General features: G+C 36.4%; 1 long non-coding RNA gene across 1 annotated transcript; it reads left to right on the plus strand.

The window, feature by feature from the left end:
- The first annotated feature begins 2,842 nt into the window (after positions 1 to 2,842).
- Positions 2,843 to 11,871, plus strand: LOC131522195 (uncharacterized). The gene is made up of 3 exons (XR_009266466.1): positions 2,843 to 2,947; positions 11,004 to 11,105; positions 11,392 to 11,871. It is a non-coding gene; the product is annotated as an uncharacterized LOC131522195 (long non-coding RNA).
- Positions 11,872 to 12,112: the final 241 nt, after the last annotated feature.

Raw genomic sequence — 12,112 nt, forward strand, 5'->3', positions numbered from 1 at the left:
TATACGTGGAAGTGAGATCGGAATATTACTGCCGCTTAATTTAGTGTTATTTTATTAAATATAAAAAATATTTCTATTAGGCTAATTTTGTTTGACCATTCAAGCACTAGATGTTTTGTGTTATTTTTTAAATATAAAAAGAATTCTATCAAGTGAAATCTATATGACCATTCACACACTAGTGTTAATGGTCATATAGATGTTATTTTTTTAAGTATAAAATAATTGTCAGGCAAATTTTATCTGACAAATTAAGCACTAATATTAATATTTAGTGTTATTTTTCAAATACAAAAACAACTCTGTCAGGAAAAAAATTTATCAGACCATTTAATCATTAGCATTAGTATTTAGTGCTATTTTTAAAAATATAAAAACAGTTCTGTCAGGCAAAATTGATTGTACCATTCACGCACTAGTGTTAATATTTAGTATTGTTTTTAAAAATCATAATCAGAATTCTATCGAGCACAAATTTGCTTGGACCATTCATATTGTGAAATATACCATAGCAGGTATAAGCATGATTTTACAGTAAAATATACATTTGTGAAAGGAGATTCTTAAATAGGAACATCACAAACTGCTCATAAAAATGCAATTAAAACATAACCAATTATTTTTACAGAATACAGTATCAGTGTTGCTGGACTGCAACATAGATACTACTTGTACATGGTCTTTTAAATCCATGGAAAATGGAAAATCCATTTCTTTTAAATGAAAACAAAACGCACATGGTGCTATTGTGAAATAATGAATCTAAGAGTTTCTAGCTCCTTGTTTCAGGATGCATTTCTGCAAAAGTCTCCTGTAAGCAAACAACCCTGGTGGTTGGCACACACACACACACATCCTAGAGGGTCCCTATGTGAAACGGTACAGGTCAGCCTTATCAAAGAGCCCAGGGGCCGTTAGGGCCATTGAAGGGGCAGGACAGCCTGGCAGGGGGGTAGAGGGGGTCCAGGTGGGGCATTAATCTTGGGGAGGATTAATCTAATAATCTAGTGATCCAATGATGAATCAAACTTCAGAGCTTGGTCTGAATTTCTACAGCTCCAATTAACTCCAAGGGAGGGAGAGGCTGATGGACAAGTCTATTATTGGCATTTGAGAGACACTGTGAAAACTGAAAGAAATCAAAGGAAAAGTGTTCTGGAGAATTACGCCCACTCCGAGTGAATGCACAGAACATGCATGACTGGCTCAATTGTGCCCTTTTAACATTTTCCTTCCAAACCCCAAATCGCTAGGATATATATCGCAAACGATGTATAGTTTGCGACACCATGGTGGGGAGCAGTTTATGTGCCTTCGTCAATCCCAAAGCAAGCATTCACGTTTACATGAAAACCACAAATGGGCAGCTGAAAAAAAAAAAAAAAAGATTTGGGGATTCAAGATTAATTAAATTGAATTAAATTTACAGTCCTTTTGAACTATCTCTGCCTTTGATAAAGCCATTACATGTGCACATAGATTAAAATGCTTTCTTTAACATGAATCAAGCTAGTTTGATGACCAAATCTATTTGTCCCTGATTTTCGCTTGCTCAGCACATACAAGAATTGTGGGAAATCCAGCTGGTCTTTTATCTTAGTTTAATGAAACAAGTTATGCTGAGTTACAGGAATTGCAACTCTGGATCATATTTTTTAAAATCATTAACAATAATCGTATACTTAAAAAAATATTTAAGGATACAAGTTCCTTATGTTTCTAAGTCACTGGACCAATTGGACCTAAACAGTTTTTGCATAACAAATAATATTTCTACAATACGCTGCTCACATAATATTGCATGGCTGACATTGACCTGTTGTTGAAGAGCAGGCCATCAGCCTATAGAGCCATATGCTTGAGGAGAGGACCCTGACCTTTGACCCCTGGCTAATTGGAGGCTTGACCCGGTTAGGCAAGGACAAGCAGGTCACAAGGATAGCAGGCGTGCTAAGGGAGGGATATGCCCCGAGGGCTTACCCCAGGGACCCCTCCTTATGTTTAACATCCACCTTATGACTGATTAAGGATATGTCCATCCCACTGTGAGGTTAAACCAACATTCATATATCAGTTCATTCATCGCTGCCCTTAAGCCATTCATGTGAATCAGCTATGGTATATTATGAACTTCCCTGCTTAAACTAAGATCACCATAATTTGCTCACAAACAGTAAATCTTTGTAAGCTGCAGAAAAAAACGTTTTCAACCCAAAAAACAAAAAAATAATACTGATGCTTTTCACACTGAAAAGAAATGTTTTAAAGGACAAGCATTTTTAGATTAAGGTTTTTATTTCCATTAATTGAAATGCATCCGCTCTGCTTGCCCTGTAATTAAAAATAAATAATCCAAATCTTTTCTTCATTTTCTTTTCTGAGAACAGTTCTAGTTTATGAAGCCGTTCTATCTTTTTATTCTCTCTCTGCATGACACACACAGCAAAAATGTTTTCATAAATACAACAACGTCTTGTTTTCATCTAAACTATTTATTTACTTAATTTAACTAAGTTTTCAGATTTTTAGATCAATTTTCATCATCAGTAATGAATCTCAAAGTGGCTGAAAATTAAAAGTGTCACTGCAGGTAGTATCTACATATGTAATTTAAATATAAACTTTATTTTATTTAATATATTTTATATGTATAAAATATATGCTATTTATTCTATAATATTTATTTAATTTATATAATTTTACCAGTATTTGTTTTAATTGTATAATTATATTATTATTGGAATGATATATTATCAATAGTAGTCATTCAGGTACACAACAGTAACCTAGTACAAACCCCTCTCACAGCTTCGCTTTCATTGGCGAAAAATTTAAAAATGGCGTCTGCCGTGAATAAGGTAGGCTACGTATTTTTGACGAACAGGAGTTGTGATGGGAAAACGATGAGTTTTCTCTGTGAGCAGTCGGAAAGAGTGAATATTTAATGGTGAGTGCTGATGATCCTGTGATGTGTGATGCCTGTGGCACGCTGTATATAATCCCTAAGCTTGTTATTTGGGCCTCTCGGCTCGCGCGCTCTCCGCTCCCAGCTGCCAGTGAGCAGCTCCGCTTCTGATTCTTTTCACTAGTAGCTATAAGGGATGAGAAAAACAAAATGCCATTGGCAGCTGTTTGTTTATGGTTTCCCACGACTCCGTGCCAATTACCTCTCGTCCCTTCGTCAGTCGCTTGTCGTCTCTCATTAGCCACCCTTCGGTTGACATCAAACCCGGAAAAAGTGTATAGGCGAGCCCACGCTTAAGCGCGCTGTGGATCATCTAGCTCTCCTCACTCACTTCTCTGGAAAATGTTCCTCTTGCTCTGGAATACAGCTTTTGATCTTACTCTTGCTTCACTATACCTCAGCTCCAGGCCTTCGACGCCACATAACTATATATATATATATATATATATATAACATAAATATATGCTTCTTTGCAGCACCAGATTTTTCGCTGCATATGGGACTTTTTCATTTCCAAAGATCCACATTCATATCTGCTAAGTGGTTGTTTTAAAGTACTAGTCTAGTACATAAGTGGTTTTCTAAATAATAAAAATAAAAGAGTTGTTTGTTCAACCTGAAGTTATCAGACTGTAAAAACATTCATGTTGTATTTGGACTGTTTATCTTATAGACTACATTTGGTCTGATTTTGCCTATACAGTTTATATTTTGGATGTTTTAGCCTACTATTAGTTTACAATTACTTTAAATTAAAACGATTTAGTTGTTTGTCCTGAATAAATATCTATTTTATCAAATCAGTGCACGATTTAATAAATGAATAAGTGGCATCATAAAGATAACCGTCAAGTGAAATTGTTTTGCTTTAGTTTATATTTTCAATTTTCTTGACGCAACAACAATTGTAGCTACAAATAAATCTACAATGTTGACATTTACTTATAATATTTTCCTTCTGATTAATTCGAAGTGTCTTTAAAAATTATGCAACTTGGTTTATTTCTCGAAATGTTAAAAAGCTAAATACATTGCTCCTGATACTGATTGGCCAGTTGATCACATTTGCATTCAAACGAAAATAATCAGATCAACATAATTTTATATTTGATATGTCTCAAAAAATATACTATTACTGTGTATCCTGACCATAGCCTTGTTAATGGTAGGTAGCCTACACTTGTATCTTCACAGCTAAAGTAGCCTAAATAAACGGACATAAAACCTTCACACATAATAATTTATCTAGCTTTAAACGCGGGTATTCCAGACGTCCAAATGCAACGAATATTATAACAAAAATATGCCTTTAAATGGATATTTACGTTTGAGTCACTCTGAAATGAGTCTGCATCCCCCTCCCAATCACAAACCTTATTTGCGTTTAGAAAATCACTGGGTTTATTTGGCTCAATCTGATTGGTTGGAACGAATATCAGCGAGTCCGTGAATGATCTCATTGCCTTCATTTACTATTTTCCGGTTTTTAATTGGGTCCTGCAGTGTATAGAATGCGCACAGTTCAGCCGACGAGGCGCAGTAAACAAAAGGCGCTTTACTTTGATGCGAGGGAAACTGTGAGAACTGGTAGTCTGTGTTTTAATCCCGTTGACCCTGTGTGCTGTTAATTGAGGCTGACGTCACATAATTCCTCGTGGAGTAAAATTAAGATGCGCGCGCACTAATGAGGGCGCCTCTCTCTCGACACAGGCATGATGAAGTTCCACACCATGAACTGTATGGCCACGCAATTATGTCTAAAATCAAAAGAACGAAAAAAATAAATAAAAATGAAGCGGTATAATTGGGTTATTCACCAGAAGTTGCATTAGAGTTGTTAAGAGCAACAGTGTTTTTCTTTGTATAAAATAATTCAAAAATTAAGGAAGACTTCATGAACATTTAAGACAGAACTGACAATTAAATATATATATAGTAATTTCTTATTATTGCCATTCCCCTCCTTCCTTAAATTAGCTATTATTATTATTATTTGCTCTGTATTTCTAATATGAAACAAATAAACATCAATTTAATGACGCACCAAAGCAGAATTTAGCCTATATATATATATATATATATATATATATATATATATATATATATATAGAAATAGAACAGAATGTATAAAGTATACAAAAGCACTGTGTGAGCTGATGCAGTCCAATCGTGCACGGTTAGTGTTTGCGTTGCCTTCACACAATTATTTATTTATAAATCTAACGTTACTTGTATAGTATAATATTAACTTTTTCGTTTCTCTAGCATAGATGGTGGTCTATAGGGCAGTATTGGCTTTTGATGTCGCTATTCAATGGCAAATCGATCAGTGTCTGATCCGATAACTCACTTTTATGTGTCACTGCTATAAGTTATTGTCCGCCAAGTTGGTGGTATTAACCCTGTCATCCCCGAGAGTCGCTATCACGGTTGCTACAGAAAGAAACCAGTCGTGCTTTGTGGTTTCCCAGACACACCCTGGGGCTGCGCGCGGATTCGCTTCATTACAATTTCACGGATTGTCACGTCAATGACAGCGTCTGAAACCGCTAATACATTGATCGTGAAGCTATGTAGACCGCTTCTTTGAATGTTACACAACTACTTGTTTATCAGCTGTAATTAAGCTCGTGATTAAAATGATATATGTGTGAGTTTTAGTTTAGAAAATGACAAAGGGGTGATTAAAAAAGTGATAGAATTAGGGAAGTGTGAGGTTTGAGTTTCCAAACAGTTTCTTAGCTATTAAGGCTTAATTGGCACACAGTTTAGGCTAATGGATTTCTCTTTTTTTTCCAGAAGTTGGCTCCAAGTCAGCAAAATTCTGCATCCACCATCATTGTTAGATAATGATTAGCAAGTAACTGCATTCACAGGTTGACTGTACTTAAAAATAATTACACACAGTAGAAAAATGGCCTGTTGATATTTGTTGCTTATCTGTGTATATTATGTGTGTGTGTGTGTGTGTGTGTGCCTACCTAACCATCTGAACATATTTGTAGCTAGAAGTAAAAAAAGTTTTTATTTTAAAGTTTTTATAAAATTGCGAAAATTCAGAAGGGTTTCTGTTAGGATAAAGTTTGTGGATTAGGGTTAGGTAAACTTTAAATAAAAACAATTGAAGTCTTTGATGCATTATTTTTAAAAACCCAAGACTGCATGAACTTTCCATCTTCCACCAGTTCAAAAAAAGTCACATTCTCTGACATTGATGTTGCTTTACCCCAATTTACATGAAACAGAATAAATCCAATAATTTTTTTCTCCATATTTGAAATCTATGCATGTAAACTCATGCAACACACTCTTTTCCAGCCTCAATGTAATTCGACAGCATGTCTCGTTTGAAAGAAACAATCTAATCTTCTTGAACGTGGCCTCAAATATCTTTCATTCGTGTCTAGACGTCGCTCTTTTCACAAAGTCTCTAATGTCTCGGCCTGTTGTCGTTTCTCTCCCCACAAGGCTAAACGATATTTCACTTTTTACCCATCCTTGACACATACCATCAGTTACCACCCACTTCCCAGGATGCTCATGGAGGATGTTACCCAGTGCCATCAGGGAGCCCCAAAACTCTGTATCAGACAGAACTGGGGGTGCATGGGTATGGCAATTAGCATGAGAAAGCCACCCATCTTAGTGTGCTTATTTGACCTTTCACCCCTACTCTTTGTGCTTCTCACACAGAAGACTGGTGTGTATGTGCAGTGCCCTACATCCATGGTGGTGTGTTTGTCTGAAATATTAGAATGGCACTGGACATTAGTATGAAACAATGAGTTTTAATTAAAGTGTTTGTGTGCATGTAACAGTTTGATATGATATAAGTCAACCTTAACTCCCCCCCCCCCCCCATAAACATGTGCACACATGCACAAGGGCCAACACGCTCCCACACTCTTTCCCAGACAGTCTGGAGGACTCCATCTCATTTGCTTTTCTTCTGCTCTCCTCTCTGTCTGCGCCCCCTTTTCACGTCTGTGCTTTAATTAAGGGTTCCAGCCCCCTAAAAGTGTCATTGTGGAGTGCAGCCAGTGTTCAGGCCCTCTGTTTTATGTGTGTTCCTGTCTGTCTTCCGCTTAATCCCGAGACCATATGTGATATATTAGAGACAGCATTAAAGAGGACTCTCAGAAGAGCACGGTGGCCTCCTGTATCTACGACATCATGCCACACAGAAAGCCTTTCCCATCAAATCTCACGTCACTCCATGATAATGAATGGACTCATATCTGTCTGAAACATGGTTAGCATTTTGTGGGAACTTCTGAAAAAATCGCATTAACTTTTGAATTGTGTCTCGTGCACAAGCTAGTGCATTACAATAAAGGGATAGTTCACACAAAAATAAAAATTGTCATAATTTACTCACTACTCACCTTAATGTCGTTCAGAAATTGTATGACATTTTAACCTGTGGAACATAAAGGAAGATATTTTGAGAAATGCCTTTGACTTTTGACTTTTTTTAAAAAATTTTATGGTAAACAAAACTGTTTGGTTACTAACATTCTTTAAAATATCTTCAAAAGTTGTGTTCTGGAGGAGAAAGTCTTACAGTTTTGAAACAACATAAGGGTGAGTCAGTGATTTATAGAATTGTTGGATGAACTATGCCTTTAAATACTTCAAATCTTAAGTGTCACTTAAAACCTTGATTCGGTATCATCTCCTATTATGATTTTTGATTCCTTCTCAAACACCTGAAATTGAAGTCCATTTTATTTTGGTATTAGAAGTGATATGCTGAACTTAAAAATTCATTTAGTTTCCCCCTGTTTTATTAATCCTGGTTGAGTTTGATCAGTCACTGTTTAACCAGCAGATTTAGGTTTAATTCAAATTCCTAAAGGATTATGGTTGTAGCTTCTCCTAGTGGTTGCAGCGAATTGCCAGTGTATAACTGCTGCAGAAGTATGCAGTCATAGTGGTGTTGAGGAAAGGGTCTCAATAGATCCCTCTAATAGGCCATGGGTCTTTGATAATATTGCAGGTGGTCAATGGACATCGCATTGAAAGTTGTTAAAAGTTACTGTAAAGAATTATCTATAGTATTGGGGCCTGGTTTGGTCTGAGTAGGGTGTCCCTGGTCCTGTAGAGCTTGCAGACCATTGCTTTAGTGATAACTGCCGGGTTTGTACATGACCTTGGTATTTTTGATCTAAACCAAGTGACCAGTGCCTAAAAATGTAATTCATATAATTTAATTTGAATGCTTTTAGTCAAGCCAAATGTGTAAATTAGTATGACTGAATCACTCCACCTATAGTGCCGTTGAAAAGTTAAGGGTCAGCAAGAATATATTTTAAAGCAATCAATACTTTTATTCAGCAAGTATACATTAAATTGATCAAAAGGAATTAAAGACATTTAATGTTACAAAATATTTGTATTTCAAATTATACTTTCCTTCAAGAGTCCTGAAATAAAATTTACACAGTTTCCACAAAAACATTAAGCAGCACAACTGTTTTCAACCTTAATAATCAGAAATGTTTCTTGAGCACCAAATTAGCATATTAGAATGATTTCTGAAGGATCATATTACACTGAAGAGTGAAGTAATGGCTGCTGAAAATTCAGCTTTTCCGTCACAGGAATAAATGACAAAATATACTGAAATAGAAAATAATCATTTCAAATTGTACTAATATTTAGATTAAATAAATGTAGGCTTTGTGAGCATAAGACACTTTTCAGAAAAACATTAAAACCTCTTCCTGTTCCCACAATGTTCCCACATTGGTGGTCCTGTCAATCAGCACAGTACCCGCACATTTACCTGCGGTCTGCTTCTGAAGTACTCTATTCATTTAGGGCTTGTGGAATGAAATGTTAAAATCTGGATTCATTGTTTAAATGTTGTTATTATTATATACAGGTCTATACAGCTTATGTCTCTTCATATATAACAGCATTGTATCAGTCAGTTAGAGATGGAACTTCACATTATACATCTCAGAAAGTATTCATATGTTTTTTTTGTAGGTGTGCGAGCAGTGGCACGAGTGTATGTTCCCATTGCTGCGAGTGTTTATTTGTTTGTGCGTTGGCATATATTTGTGTTCTGTGCGTGCGTGTGTGTGTGCTCGCAAGTGTTGTTCTCTGCTGCAGACCTCTTTCCTCTCCGAGTCAGTGCCATCAGTTGCTACGGCAACCAGGAGGCAGCATGAAAGCTAGCGAGAGAAGACCGAGGGAGAGAGTGAGGTGGAGCATGGCACAAAGCCGACTTGCAGCAGCTGTGGAACAGCACTGGGACGCTGTGCACGTTCTCTGGGTGTGGGTGAGAGACTGTACGAGTGTGTGTGTGTGTGGTCCTGTCTATCAACACATAATAATACACCAAATCATATACTGTAGGAAAAAAGTCATTAAAATAAAAATCCTTCATCTGCAATTAAGATTCAGCTTTGTATCTGTAAATAAATACTGATATTTATCAGTGAATCTTTGTGAATCTGTGCAGCCAGCTTTCTATTGTTTCAAATTAGCAGGCATCCTTCTGACAGTCTATCAGCAAGTGACAGCCGTTTTGACTCATTCTAATGTAGGATGTGGTTCGTCTTTGTGTGTATGTTGTGCAGAATGTGTTGGAAATTCACCATTCGAGACATTATTCCTAGCTGATTCGCAAATAAATTACTCTCTTAAATATAAAGGTTCCAAAAGGAGTTTTTCACAGTGATGCTGTAAAAGTACCATTTTGGTACTTTTTAAAAGAACCTTCAATGAACAGTTCCTAAAAGAGCTTGTAAAAAAGCTTTTTTCCACTATAAAGAACCTTTTGTGCAATGGAAGGGATGTTAAAGGTTCTTCATGGAACCATTTATGTCAATAAAGAACCTTTATTTTTGAGTGTAAGGTAGACAAAAGAGTTTTAGAGACACGTGACCCTGGACCACAAAACCAGTCTTAAGTTGCTGGGGTATATTTGTAGCAATAGCCAAAAATACATTGTATGGGTCAAAATTATCGATTTTTCTTTTATGCCAAAAATCATTAGGATATTAAGTAAAGATCATGTTCCATGAAGATATTTTGTACATCTCTTACCGTAAATGTATAAAAACTTAATTTTTGATTAGTAATATGCATTGCTAAGAACTTCATTTGGACAACTTTAAAAGCGATTTTCTCAATATTTTGATTTTTTTTTGCACCCTCAGATTCCAGGATTTCAAATAGTTGTATCTCGGCCAAATATTGACACTTAAGACTGGTTTTGTCTTCCAGGGTCACATATGTTTCAGTAAAACCAAAAGATAGCAAAGATAGAAATTTCCAGACACTGGAGTTTAAATCTCATTTTCATTCAATACTGAACAACATATAGTTTTGATTATGTTAATTGCTTAGATTGAGTTAATAATGGGAGATCTAGAATCTAAAAAATCTAGATAAAAACTAGCTTAAAAATACTAATAAGATCCTCTTTTAAACTGTTGCAGTTGCTAAAACTCTTGAAGCCCATTTCCACCTCAGAGTGAAACAAAAAAGATAATTGCAAAATATGAAGTTACATTGCATGATATCAATTCATAATTGGGAAATAAAGTCACAAATTTTTTTTTTGATTTGAGGTGGAAATGAGCTCTCGTGTAAACAGCCTATTAAATCTACAAAATAATAGTTGCACAAACATTAGCTCATTGCAGAGACTGTATTGAGGGAATGCTGTGTGGGCTGGGAAAAGTGTGAATTTGTTTATGTGAATGTGTTTGTGTGTGTGTGTGTGTGTGTGTGTGTGTTAAAGCTCATTTACATCACCAGACAGTGAGAATGGCCTTGAACTTGACCTCAGGTCTATTCTCTTGTTCCTCTCCTCCTTCTCACCCTTAAACTCTCATTGTTGCGTTGTCTGCATTGACTCCTCTCTCCGGTCCCTCGTCATTCACACCAGCACGGCGGGCTGGGGTGACCTCGTCCCTGCTGCACACGCCCATTGGGGCTGTTCGCTTTCCCATGAGGCAAATCCAGGGTTCGAATTCCTTTCCCACATCCTCCATCTTGTATTTACTTGCTTTTGTTTTAGCCGAGTGACTTCAGCAGCTTGAACAGGATTTGCAAACCAGGCAGACACCGGGTCAGACGCAGCTCAGGAGTGGAGTGGAGCTGTCAAAGACACAATGAAATGGTGATTCATGCGGATATAAGCGCTGCTTGATAAATTATATCCTAGTAATCGCAAACTCTTTTATTTATTTATTTATTTTTTTTTCATCACAATAACCAAATTGTTTAGTTACCACTAAAATACAATGTGCCTGATCTTGGGTTTGTGTGCACATTTGTTTTCATTTTGAAGTCTCAAATTACAGCCTTATTGAAACTGTACTTATTTATAATAATTTGAAAAGCTTTTTTTATGTTAAATTGTGGATAATAAATCATTAATGCAATGTCCTGTTTTTTTCTTTCAGGATTTATCATCTCTATTTTTATGTACCACAAGTATTTGGAATCTTTAGTCATTTCCATTAGGATTTCACATAATAGCTACTTTAAATACAAGAGCCTTACAATAATGTTTTTACATCAGTATCTTAATTCACTGTATGCCATTTTCATACAGTGCTGTTAATATTAAAATGTAAACTTGATGTAATGATGAATAAAACATTTTTGGATCTTTTGTCATTGGCACCAGTAAATCAAAGAGCAATATTTTTCTTTCAACAAAGTAACATCAGTGCAGATGACAGGAATTGTTCAGCATTTGATTACTAAGATTGGCTAGCAGCCATATCACCATGTAGCCCAAGACTGGTTGCCCACTGAAGCTAAACAGGGTTGAGCCTGGTCAGTACCTGGATGGGAGACCTCCTGAGAAAACTAGGTTGCTGCTGGAAGAGTTGTTAGTAGTGTAAGGGTCTGTGTGGCTCCTAACGCCCCAGTATACAGTGGGTACAGAAAGTATTCAGACCCCCTTAAATTTTTCACTCTTTGTTATATTGCAGCCATTTGCTAAAATCATTTAAGTTCATTTTTTTCCTCATTAATGTACACACAGCACCCCATATTGACAGAAAAACACAGCTTTATGGCAGAGTGGCCCGATGGAAGCCTCTCCTCAGTGCAGGGCTTCACAACAACTCCATGACTGTTCTTGAATGGCCCAGCCAGAGCCCTGACTTAAACCCA

The sequence above is a fragment of the Onychostoma macrolepis genome, chromosome 16, assembly GCF_012432095.1.
Source record: "Onychostoma macrolepis isolate SWU-2019 chromosome 16, ASM1243209v1, whole genome shotgun sequence".
NCBI classification, from domain to species: Eukaryota; Metazoa; Chordata; class Actinopteri; order Cypriniformes; family Cyprinidae; genus Onychostoma; species Onychostoma macrolepis.